The following is a 13,520-nucleotide window of genomic DNA, read 5'->3' as shown; positions in this document are numbered from 1 at the left end:
ATTTTGGAGGGCTTCATTTATTTTTGGGTTGTCATTATGGCTCTTAACATTCTAGAAGGTTTTTAATTTTTTTTGGGGGGGGGTGGGGTTAATATGGCTCTTTCAACATTTTGGAAGGCTTTTAATTTATTTTTTGGGGGTGACAATATGGATCTTTTAACATCTTGGAAGGCTTTTAATTTTGGGGGTGGTCAACATGGCTCTTTTAACATTTTGGAAGTGTTAATTTATTTTTGGGGGGTCAATATGAATCTTAACATTTTGAATAGCTTTTAATTTATTTTTTGGGAGTTCAATATGCCTCTTAACATTTTGGAAGGCTTAATTTATTTTTTGGTGGGTCAATATGGTCTTTCAACATTTTGGAAGGCTTTTAATTTATTTGTTGGGGTCAATATGGCTCTTTTAACAGTTGGAAGGCTTTTATTTTTTTTGGGGGGGGGGGGGGTCAATATGGCTCTTTCAACATTTTGGAAGGCTTTTAATTTAATTTTGGGGGTCCATATGGCTCTTAACATTTTGGAAGGCTTTTAATTATTTTTTGGGGAGGTCAATGTGGCTCTTTTAACATTTTGGAAGGCTTATATTTTTTTTTTAGGGGGGGGGGGGGGTCAATATGGCTCTTTCAACATTTTTGAAGTCTCTTAATTTATTTTTTGGGGGGGGTCAATATGACTCTTATAACATTTTGGAAGGCTTTTAATCTATTTTTGGGGGGGTCAATATGGCTCTTTTAACATTTTGAATGGCTTTTAATTTATTTTTTTGGAGTTTAATATGGCTTTTAACATTTTGGAGGGCTTAATTTATTTTTGGGTGGGGTCAATATGGCTCTTTCCACATTTTTGAAGGCTTTTAATTTATTTGTTGGGGGTCAATATGGCTCTTAACATTTTGGAAGGCTTTTAATTATTTTTTGGGGGAGTCAATATGGCTCCTTCAAAGTTTTGGCTTGTCGACCCCTGAAATGGTGTCTTATGCTACAGTAAGCAAAAAAAAAAAAAAGGTGCGAAAATGTTGCATTCATGTTTCCTGCTATCAGTCAACTCCCTCAGAGCAAAGATGTGTCGCAACAAGTGTAGTCAGCTTTAAGATGGAGTTCTTCAGCCCAGAAGGAAGCCAGCAAGGGAGGCAAGTGGAAAAGGGGGGAAACAATAACGAGAACAATATGTTGAATAAAAGATAAAGAAGATTCTTGTTGCTTGTACAGAGAAACATACGCTGGGTCCTGCGCGCGCTTTACTGGCTGCTGCTTGTTTTGTGCAGACCAACTATTGACACAAAGGAAAGCTGATAATTCAATTACACGTGTTGCGGTGCTGAGGAGATGGTTTGCACATGTGCAGGGAGGGAGAGGGCATGCATGCTCTCAGCAAGTTGGACTAAATAGAAGAAGAAAAAAATAATGAGCAGGAAAAAAAAAAGAGCCCAAGCTGTTAATGATGAAGCTGTAAAACACAGGAAGTTGGTGATTCCACTTAGGACACTTTTCTAGAGTTGAATCATTTTTTTTAAGAGGGGGGATTTTAGGTTTTGCACCCAAGTAGTCTGTTAAAGTCCTACTGAAAGCCACTACTAGCCACCACACAGTCTGATAGTTTATATATCAATGATGAAATATTAACATTGCAACACAACAATGAACACATGAATTTAAAGGCCTACTTACACCCACTACTAGCCACCACGCAGTCTGATAGTTTATATATCAATGATGAAATATTAACATTGCAACACATGACAATACGCCCGCTTTAGTTTACTAAATTGCAATTCTAAATTTCCCGCGAAGTATCCTGTTGAAAACGTCGCGGTATGATGACGCGTGCGTGTGATGTCACGGATTGTAGCGGACATTTTGATCCAGCCCGATCCCAGCTATAAGTTGTCTGCTTTAATCGCATAATTACACAGTATTCTGGACATCTGTGTTGCTGAATCTTTTGAAATTTGTTCAATTAATAATGGAGACGTCAAAGAAGAAAGATGTAGGTGGGAAGCGGTGTATTGCGGCCGCCTTTAGCAACACAAACACAGCTGGCGTTTCTTTGTTTACATTTGCAAAGGTGAAGCTTTACTATGGAACAGAGCGGTCAAGCGAACATGGTTCCCTACCACATGTCGACCGGCAGGTTCCGGTGAGAAAATTGTGGTTATAAGTCGGCTCTTACCGTAGACATGAGTGGAGAGCTTGCGTCGTTCCTCGTGCACCTGTCAAAGAGGCAGCTGCGGACTCTCTTGCCTCTTCCGACCGGCCGACCCCGAACATGGGATGCTTCCACTGTGGAGGAGGGGGATAAAAAAAAAAAAATCTCAGCCCGACCCCAACGGCTGCCTTCGCTTCACCTTGTCGAGAAATGTGGCTTCCCTCAGAGACACTGGCGGTCCCCACACCCGTGGCCACACCCCTCCGACTTTCAGGTACCATACAATCTCACTAAAACACTAGTAACACAATAAGCAGATAAGGGATTTTCCAAAATTATCCTAGTAAATGTGTCTAATAACATCTGAATCGCTCCCACTGCCCTAGTCTTTTTTTTATTATTTTTTTTTTCTTCTATTCCTTCACTCTCAATATCCTCATCCACGAATCTTTTATCCTCGCTCAAATTAATGGGGAAATCGTTGCTTTCTCGGTCCGAATCGCTCTCGCTGCTGGTGGCCATGATTGTAAACAATGTTCAGATGTGAGGAGCTCCACAACCCGTGATGTCACGCGCACATCGTCTGCCACTTCCGGTACAGGCAAGGCTTTTCTGTTAGCACCGAAAGTTTCAAACTTTATGGTGGATGTTCTCTACTAAATCCTTTCAGCAAAAATATGGCAATATGGCGAAATGATGAAGTATGACACATAGAATGGAGCTGCTATCCCCGTTTAAATAAGAACATCTCATTTCAGTAAGCCTTTAAGTTACTTCTGTAATGTAGTACATCATAATATAGAGCGCTCGATCCACTAATGCAGGAATCCCCAACCTTTTTTTCTCCACGAGGGACAGCTTTAATATTCACGGACTTGCTTCCCACGTTTGGCAGATTAAAAATGACAAAAAAAAAATGAGCGTGCAAAATCTACTCACCAAAAGGTTGAAATAGTGGGAGCTCCTGGGTGTGTTTCTTTGTGAAGAGATGGTCCCCGGCCAGGTTGATACCAGTGTTTCTTAACCATAGGGCCGGGGCCCGGTGTTGGGCCGTGAGCGCCCCCTAGAATGTAATACATCTGTTTTTTTCAGCTGTAGTCTGCAAAGGCCGCAGTGGTACTTAGTTGTAATACACTTTTCTACCACTTGTGGCAGTAATGACAATATAAAACAAACAAAAGTCTGGTGCTAATGTTACAGAGACATTTTTTTAAGCGCACCAATTATGACTAAAGTTGTGAATCTGTATTTTCATTTGCACTTTAATTTTATTGACATTTTAGTTAAGAAACATGCTTATTATTGATTTAGTTCATTCATTTTAGCACATATTGTACAAACCCCGTTTCCATATGAGTTGGGAAATGGTGTTAGATGTAAATATAAACAGAATACAATGATTTGCAAATCCTTTTCAAGCCATATTCAGTTGAATATGCTACAAAGACAACATATTTCATGTTCAAACTCATAACCTTAATTTTTTTTTTTGCAAATGATCATTAACTTTAGAATTTGATGCCAGCAACACGTGACAAAAAAGTTGGGAAAGGTGGCAATAAATACTGATAAAGTTGAGGGATGCTCATCAAACACTTATTTGGAACATCCCACAGGAGTGCAGGCTAATTGGGAACAGGTGGGTGCCATGATTGGCTATAAAAACAGCTTCCCAAAAAATGCTCAGTCTTTCACAAGAAAGGATGGGGCGAGGTACACCCCTTTGTCCACAACTGTGTGAGCAAATAGTCAAACAGTTTAAGAACAACCTTTCTCAAAGTGACATTGCAAGAAATTTAGGGATTTCACCATCTACGCTCCATAATATCATCAAAAGGTTCAGAGAATCTGGAGAAATCACTCCACGTAAGCGGCATGGCCGGAAACCAACATTGAATGAGCCCTTAGACAGCACTGTATCAAAAACCGACATCAATCTCTAAAGGATATCACCACATGGGCTCAGGAACACTTCAGAAAACCACTGTCACTAAATAAAGTTGGACCCAACATCTGTAAGTGCAAGTTAAAGTTGTACTATGCAAAGCAAAAGCCATTTATCAACAACATCCATAAACGCCGACGGCTTCTCTGGGCCCGAGATCATCTAAGATGAACTGATGCAAAGTGGAAAAGTGTTCTGTGGTCGGACGAGTCCACATTTCGAATTGTTTTTGGAAATATTCGACATTGTGTCATCCGGACCAAAGGGGAAGCGAACCATCCAGACTGTTATCGACGCAAAGTTGAAAAGCCAGCATCTGTGATGGTATGGGGGTGCATTAGTGCCCAAGACATGGGTAACTTACACATGTGTGATGGTATGGGGGTGTATTAGTGAACAAGACATGGGTAACTTACACATGTGTGATGGTATGGGGGTGCATTAGTGCCCAAGGCATGGGTAACTTACACATCTGTGATGGTATGGGGGTGTATTAGTGAACAAGACATGGGTAACTTACACATGTGTGATGGTATGGGGGTGTATTAGTGCCCAAGACATGGGTAACTTACACATGTGTGATGGTATGGGGGTGTATTAGTGCCCAAGGCATGGGTAACTTACACATGTGTGATGGTATGGGGGTGTATTAGTGCCCAAGACATGGGTAACTTACACATGTGTGATGGTATGGGGGTGTATTAGTGAACAAGACATGGGTAACTTACACATGTGTGATGGTATGGGGGTGTATTAGTGAACAAGACATGGGTAACTTACACATGTGTGATGGTATGGGGGTGTATTAGTGAACAAGACATGGGTAACTTACACATGTGTGATGGTATGGGGGTGTATTAGTGAACAAGACATGGGTAACTTACACATGTGTGATGGTATGGGGGTGTATTAGTGCCCAAGGCATGAGTAACTTACACATGTGTGATGGTATGGGGGTGTATTAGTGCCCAAGGCATGGGTAACTTACACATGTGTGATGGTATGGGGGTGCATTAGTGCCCAAGACATGGGTAACTTACACATGTGTGATGGTATGGGGGTGTATTAGTGAACAAGACATGGGTAACTTACACATGTGTGATGGTATGGGGGTGTATTAGTGCCCAAGACATGGGTAACTTACACATGTGTGATGGTATGGGGCTGCATTAGTGCCCAAGGCATGGGTAACTTACACATCTGTGAAGGCACCATTAATGCTGAAAGGTACATACAGGTTTTGGAGCAACATATGCTGCCATTTAAGCGTCGTCATTCTTATGGACGCCCCTGCTTATTTCAGCAAGACAATGCCAAGCCATGGAAAATGTGTGGCGCATTATGAAGCATAAAATACGACAGCGGAGACCCCGGACTGTTGAAGGACTGAAGCTCTACATAAAACAAGAATGGGAAAGAATTCCACTTTCAAAGCTTCAACAATTAGTTTCCTCAGTTCCCAAACGTTTCTTGAGTGTTGTTAAAAGAAAAGGTGATGTAACACAGTGGTGAACATGCCCTTTCCCAACTACTTTGGCACGTGTTGGGTACTGATTAATAAGAAGGGCTACCAGTTTGATACACACTTAAATAAATTGCCAGAAATAGCCAATTTGCTCAATTTACCTTTAATATATATATATATATATATATATATATATATATATATATATATATACATAAAAATGAGTATTTCTGTCTGTCATTCCGTCGTACATTTTTTTATCTTTTACGGAAGGTTTTTTGTAGAGAATAAATGATGAAAAAAACACTGAATTGAACAGTTTAAAAGAGGAGAAAACAGGAAAAAATTTAAAATTAGAGAAAGAAGAGAAAAATACCTAATTCAAATCTTTTTGAAAAAATAAAAAAAATAATTTATGGAACATCATTAGTAATTTTTCCTGATTAAGATTAATTTTAGAATTTTGATGACATGTTTTAAATAGGTTAAAATCCAATCTGCACTTTGTTAGAATATATAACAAATTGGACCAAGCTATATTTCTAACAAAAACAAATCATTATTTCTTCTAGAGTTTCCAGAACAAAAATTTTAAAAGAAATTCAAAAGACTTTGAAATAAGATTTAAATTTGATTCTACAGATTTTCTAGATTTGCCAGAATAACTTTTTTGAATTTTAATCATAATAAGTTTGAAGAAATATTTCACAAATATTCTTCGTCAAAAAAACAGAAGCTAAAATGAAGAATTAAATCCGACAAAAAAAAAAAAAAAACCTTTTTAGACGATTCCGAACGGGACAAGTGGTAGGAAATGGATGGATGAAAGTTAGAACAATGAGATTTTGAAGTGATGAACATAATTTTATGACAAAAATTGGTACCATTAAAATCATGGCATTAAAACTGAAAAACTAAGAAAACTTCTAATTTTTGTCTTTGTCTTACTTTGGCCAAAAACAGAATAAAGATATTCTGAAAATATTACAATAAAAATATAGAAAAAAATACCAGCAGCAGTAAATTTAGATCCTTAAAGGAAAGAATAAAGTGAATGAATGTTTATAACTTAATAAGTTTACATATAAATAAAAATGTTTTTTTGTATTATTTTTTTTAATTAATTAAGTACCGTTTGACAAGCTTTTTCCAAAACACAATATAGAATGTGAGTTACAACAGGATAATGCATACATTTATCATTTATGTCAAAACAGTTACAAAAAAGTGGGACCCCAAATCTTTTCTGTGGGACTCATTTTTATGACTTGATGGGGTCCCTGGAACCCAATTTTGAAAATTCCTAGCGCCAACACTGTTGATAGATTTCACCACCAGGGGTGCCAATGAGACATTCTCTATTGGATGCAATGCTTTTCCGAATTGGGACCAGGATTTATGTCCTCACTTCTTCACACCTCCTCATATGGACACTACTTTTCCTTCTTGATGTATCAAGAAGGGTAGAAATACAAGAAAACACACACACACACACTCTTGTACTTCATACCTTCTGGAGACCTCCGAAAAAAAGTACTCAACAGTTCCAATTTTACAAGAAAAGGTTACATTTATATGAAAAGTCGTAATTATACTCGACAAAAGTCAACATTTTGTAAGAAAACTGAAAAATGTTGGCAATATTATCATAATAATCGTAATTTAACTCGGCAAAATTATGACCAAAAAAAAAAGTCATAAATGTCACTATTTTACAAGAACAACCAAAATATTCGTAATATTTTGACAAAAGCCACAATTTAATGACAAATGTCACCATTTTGCATCAAAACGTAATAACACAAAAAACTAATAATTTTACGAGAAAATATTGCAACATTACAGAAAATTGAGAAATTGTCAGCAATTTTATTAAAAAAAGGCGACATTGTGAGAAAAAGACAGCTTTTAGTCAATTTATTTTAGTTTTTTTGTAATTGTTTTTTAATCTTCATTATTTACTTCAAATCATTACAGCATGTCTCTAAGTATTTTTATTTTATATTTTAATACATTTTGACCAAAGGGGGCGCATTTCAATTTCTTGCACACACTTGTTATTTCATATGTTAACCAAACTTTTCAAACCTCACTTGTTCACACCTCCTCATATGGATGCTACTTTTCCTTGTTGATGTCTCAAGAAGGGTAAAAAACACACACACACACACACACACACACACACACACACACACACACACACACACACACACACACACACACACACACACACACACACACACACACACACACATTCTTGTACTTCATACCTTCTGGAGACCTCCGAAAAAAAGTACTCAACAGTCGCAATTTTACAAGAAAAGGTTACAATTTTATGAAAAGTCATAATTATACTCGACAAAAGTCACAATTTTGTAAGAAAACTGAAAAATTTAGGCAATGTTATCATAATAATCGGAATTTAACTTGGCAAAATTATGACCCCCCAAAAAATCATATATGTCACTATTTTACAAGAACAATCAAAATATTGGGAATATTTTGACAAAAGTCACAATTTTAAGACAAAAATGTCACCATTTTGCATCAAAATGTAATATAACAAAAAAAACTAATAATTTTACGAGAAAACATTGCAACATTACAGAAAAATTAGAAATTGTTAGCAATTTTATAAAAAAAAAAGGCGACATTGTGAGAAAAAGACTGCTTTTAATTTATTTGTATTTTTTTGTAATTGGTTTTTAATTTTTGTTATTTACTTCAAGTTATTACAGTATGTCTCCATTTACGTATTCATTTAACTTATTTAAATTAATTTTGACCAAAGGGGGCGCATTTCAATTTCTTACACATACTTGTTATTTCATATGTTAACCAAACTTTTCAAACCAACACACAGTCAATTTGAAAATTCCCTCCTTTTAGGGACCACCCGACTTTTGTCAGATTTCACCACCAGGGGTGCCAGTGAGACATTCTCTATTAGATGCAATGCTTTTCCGTATTGGGACCATGATTTATGTCCTCACTTCTTCACACCTCCTCATATGGAAGCTACTTTTCTTTGTTGATGTCTCAAGAAGGGTAAAACACACACACACACACACACACACACACACACACACACACACACACACACACACACACACACACACACACACACACACACACACACACACACACACGGAATGAGGCAGACCCTGAAAAGCACCATCACATGTTTCCAGACCCCCTCAAGTGAATTTGCATGATGCCCTTGTCTCCCCCTAACTTACCAGAGGACATTTAAATGCGACTAACAGGCCATTCCTGCAGCAGTTTAGGCATAAAAATGTCTTTGCGCCTCCCCCTCCCCCGACTCGGGGGCCCCGACAGTCCAGTCCCCGTCCTAATTGAGTCAGCTGCTCAGACCTTATCGTATCAGCCTTTCTAATTGAGCCGAGACAACGCGCCAGGAGCTCGACAAAAGTTATTAATTTTCACTTTGTCCGAGGCTCTGTCCCAATTAGGTCCCCTGGCTGGGGCCGACAGGGCGGCTAACGCGATTACAGGACAAGCTTATTAGTCTGTGGGAGCGCTGGAAGGACCCCCGAAATGAGAGCGCCGCACACCACCGGGAGGGCGATTACCGCCGACTCGCCGGCAGCGTCCGCACGCCTTTAGTTTAACTTATTTCTGATCGCTCATCTTAAGCATCGCGAGGAAAAAAGTCCTGCCCGGCCGCTCATAAACAGCCTTCGGTGTCACGAGCGCCAGTCAGCAGTGGCGATGGAGTCGGATGGGCGGAGGAGAGAGAGAGAGAGAAAAGATGCGAGGCGGAGCACGGGCAAGAGTTCATCACACGCCAGCAGCCATGGCATCAGTCCAGTCCAGTCCTGGCACGCGGGCCACGTCGCACTGAACTCGGGAGGTGATTGGACACGCTCCAGGGGGAAGACATTAAGTACCATCGCCACAAGTTTTACTTTACTTCTGCTCGGGTTCTTTCTGTACTGGCATGGAGACACTTCCACTGCTCCTCCGCTTTTATTGTGAAACTTTTTTTAAACCAGGCGGAACAGGATTGCAGTGGAACCTGGTTTTAGGAACACCTCTTACACACAACATCTACAAACTGTCACGACTCGGAGTAAGGTAGAGGACCCAGATGCAGAGAAGAAGTTCCAAAAAAATAAAGCTTTGATTTTGAAACAACTTTTTACCTCCAATGCAAGAAAAAGTTTTTCACAAGAATAATCGACACGCGGAAAAATAATTCCGAAGATAAAATCCATCATCATCTTCCGCTTATCCGAGGTCGGGTCGCGGGGGCAACAGCCTAAGCAGGGAAGCCCAGACTTCCCTCTCCCCAGCCACTTCGTCTAGCTCTTCCCGGGGGGTCCCGAGGCGTTCCCAGGCCAGCCGGGAGACATAGTCTTCCCAACGTGTCCTGGGTCTTCCTCGTTGCCTCCTACTGGTTGGACGTGGCCTAAACACCTCCCTAGGGAGGCGTTCGGGTGGCATCCTGACCAGATGCCCGAACCACCTCATCTGGCTCCTCTCCATGTGGAGGAGCAGCGGCTTTACTTTGAGTTCCTCCCGGATGGCAGAGCTTCTCACCCTATCTCTAAGGGAGAGACTTGGAAACTCATTTGGGCCGCTTGTACCCGTGATCTTATCCTTTCGGTCATGACCCAAAGCTCATGACCATAGGTGAGGATGGGAACGTAGATCGACCGGTAAATTGAGAGCTTTGCCTTCCGGCTCAGCTCCTTCTTCACCACAACGGATCGATACAACGTCCGCATTACTGAAGACGCCGCACCGATCCACCTGTCGATCTCACGATCCACTCTTCCCCCACTCGTGAACAAGACTCCTAGGTACTTGAACTCCTCCACTTGGGGCAGGGTCTCCTCCCCAACCCGGAGATGGCACTCAACCCTTTTCTGGACGAGAACTATGGACTCGGACTTGGAGGTGCTGATTCTCATTCCGGTCGCTTCACACTCGGCTGCGAACCGATCCAGTGAGAGCTGAAGATCCCGGCCAGATGAAGCCAACAGGACCACATCATCTGCAAAAAGCAGAGACCTAATCCTGCGGTCACCAAACCGGAACCCCTCAACGCCTTGACTGCGCCTAGAAATTCTGTCCATAAAAGTTATGAACAGAATGGGTGACAAAGGACAGCCTTGGCGGAGTCCAACCCTCACTGGAAATGTGGTCGACTTACTGCCGGCAATGCGGACCAAGTTCTGACACTGATCATACAGGGAGTGGACTATGTTCTGACACTGATCATACAGGGAGTGGACTATGTTCTGACACTGATCATACAGGGAGCGGACTATGTTCTGACACTGATCATACAGGGAGCGGACTATGTTCTGACACTGATCATACAGGGAGCGGACTATGTTCTGACACTGATCATACAGGGAGCGGACTATGTTCTGACACTGATCGTACAGGGAGCGGACTATGTTCTGACACTGATCGTACAGGGAGCGGACTATGTTCTGACACTGATCGTACAGGGAGCGGACTATGTTCTGACACTGATCATACAGGGAGCGGACTATGTTCTGACACTGATCGTACAGGGAGCGGACTATGTTCTGACACTGATCGTACAGGGAGCGGACTATGTTCTGACACTGATCGTACAGGGAGCGGACTATGTTCTGACACTGATCGTACAGGGAGCGGACTATGTTCTGACACTGATCGTACAGGGAGCGGACTATGTTCTGACACTGATCGTACAGGGAGCGGACTATGTTCTGACACTGATCGTACAGGGAGCGGACTATGTTCTGACACTGATCGTACAGGGAGCGGACTATGTTCTGACACTGATCGTACAGGGAGCGGACTATGTTCTGACACTGATCGTACAGGGAGCGGACTATGTTCTGACACTGATCATACAGGGAGTGGACTATGTTCTGACACTGATCATACAGGGAGTGGACTATGTTCTGACACTGATCATACAGGGAGCGGACTATGTTCTGACACTGATCATACAGGGAGCGGACTATGTTCTGGCACTGATCATACAGGGAGCGGACTATGTTCTGGCACTGATCATACAGGGAGCGGACTATGTTCTGACACTGATCATACAGGGAGCGGACTATGTTCTGACACTGATCATACAGGGAGTGGACTATGTTCTGACACTGATCATACAGGGAGTGGACTATGTTCTGACACTGATCATACAGGGAGTGGACTATGTTCTGACACTGATCATAACAGGGAGTGGACTATGTTCTGACACTGATCATACAGGGAGTGGACTATGTTCTGACACTGATCATACAGGGAGTGGACTATGTTCTGACACTGATCATACAGGGAGCGGACTATGTTCTGACACTGATCATACAGGGAGCGGACTATGTTCTGACACTGATCATACAGGGAGCGGACTATGTTCTGACACTGATCATACAGGGAGCGGACTATGTTCTGACACTGATCATACAGGGAGCGGACTATGTTCTGACACTGATCATACAGGGAGCGGACTATGTTCTGACACTGATCATACAGGGAGCGGACTATGTTCTGACACTGATCATACAGGGAGCGGACTATGTTCTGACACTGATCATACAGGGAGCGGACTATGTTCTGACACTGATCATACAGGGAGCGGACTATGTTCTGACACTGATCATACAGGGAGCGGACTATGTTCTGACACTGATCATACAGGGAGCGGACTATGTTCCGACACTGATCATACAGGAAGCGGACTATGTCCTGACACTGATCATACAGGAAGCGGACTATGTTCTGACACTGATCATACAGGGAGTGGACTATGTTCTGACACTGATCATACAGGGAGAGGACTATGTCCTGACACTGATCATACAGGGAGTGGACTATGTTCTGACACTGATCATACAGGGAGTGGACTATGTTCTGACACTGATCATACAGGGAGTGGACTATGTTCTGACACTGATCATACAGGGAGTGGACTATGTTCTGACACTGATCATACAGGGAGTGGACTATGTTCTGACACTGATCATACAGGGAGCGGACTATGTTCTGACACTGATCATACAGGGAGTGGACTATGTTCTGACACTGATCATACAGGGAGTGGACTATGTTCTGGCACTGATCATACAGGGAGTGGACCGCCACAATAAGACAGTCCGATACCCCATACTCTCTGAGCACTCCCCACAGGACTTCCCGAGGGACACGGTCCAATGCCTTCTCCAAGTCCACAAAGCACATGTAGACTGGTTGGGCAAACTCCCATGCACCCTCAAGAACCCTGCCCAGAGTATAGAACTGGTCCACAGTTCCACCACCAGGAAGATAAAATCACTCCACAAAAATAAAGAGGAATTCTAATCTAAGGAAATTCTAACAAAAAAAGAATATTAATAAGAATAAACGAAAAGCGCTCCAACAGGAGGAAAAAACACCAAAACGAGCTATAACATGATGTAAGTGTACATTAGCTATATTAGCCTACTATCAAAGGATGACACAAATCTTCGTCGACAGAAATGCTGTATTTTAATTCTAATTTTACACATTTTTGCAACATTTGAACTCATTAGTAAAAGAGGGGCTTTTCACAGGATGAGAGAACTTCTGGAAACTACCGGCTCAGAATGGCCAAAGTTATAGATGTGTGTGTCCAAGTTGAAAGAAACAGCAGGCTGTCTTCTTCTCATGGATTTATTCAAATGTTTGCAAGCTAGGTCACATTTGCTGTGGTCTGGAACAACATGGCCTACAAACAACTATCTGAAATCCAGCCAATATTACATACAGATAATGTGTCATGAGACATGGAACATTGAATGAGCTGAAATATACCTAAAAATGAGACATAATGATGCAATATATGTTACAGGGTCGATTATATCATGTAAATAATAGGTCTTATAATGTAGTATTATTTTTATAATTACAAGGGCGGTATAGCTCGGTTGGTAGAGTGGCCGTGCCATCAACTTGAGGGTTCCAGGTTCGA

The sequence above is a fragment of the Nerophis ophidion genome, linkage group LG20, assembly GCF_033978795.1.
Source record: "Nerophis ophidion isolate RoL-2023_Sa linkage group LG20, RoL_Noph_v1.0, whole genome shotgun sequence".
In the NCBI taxonomy this organism is placed as follows: Eukaryota; Metazoa; Chordata; class Actinopteri; order Syngnathiformes; family Syngnathidae; genus Nerophis; species Nerophis ophidion.
This window is presented reverse-complemented; position numbering follows the sequence as displayed.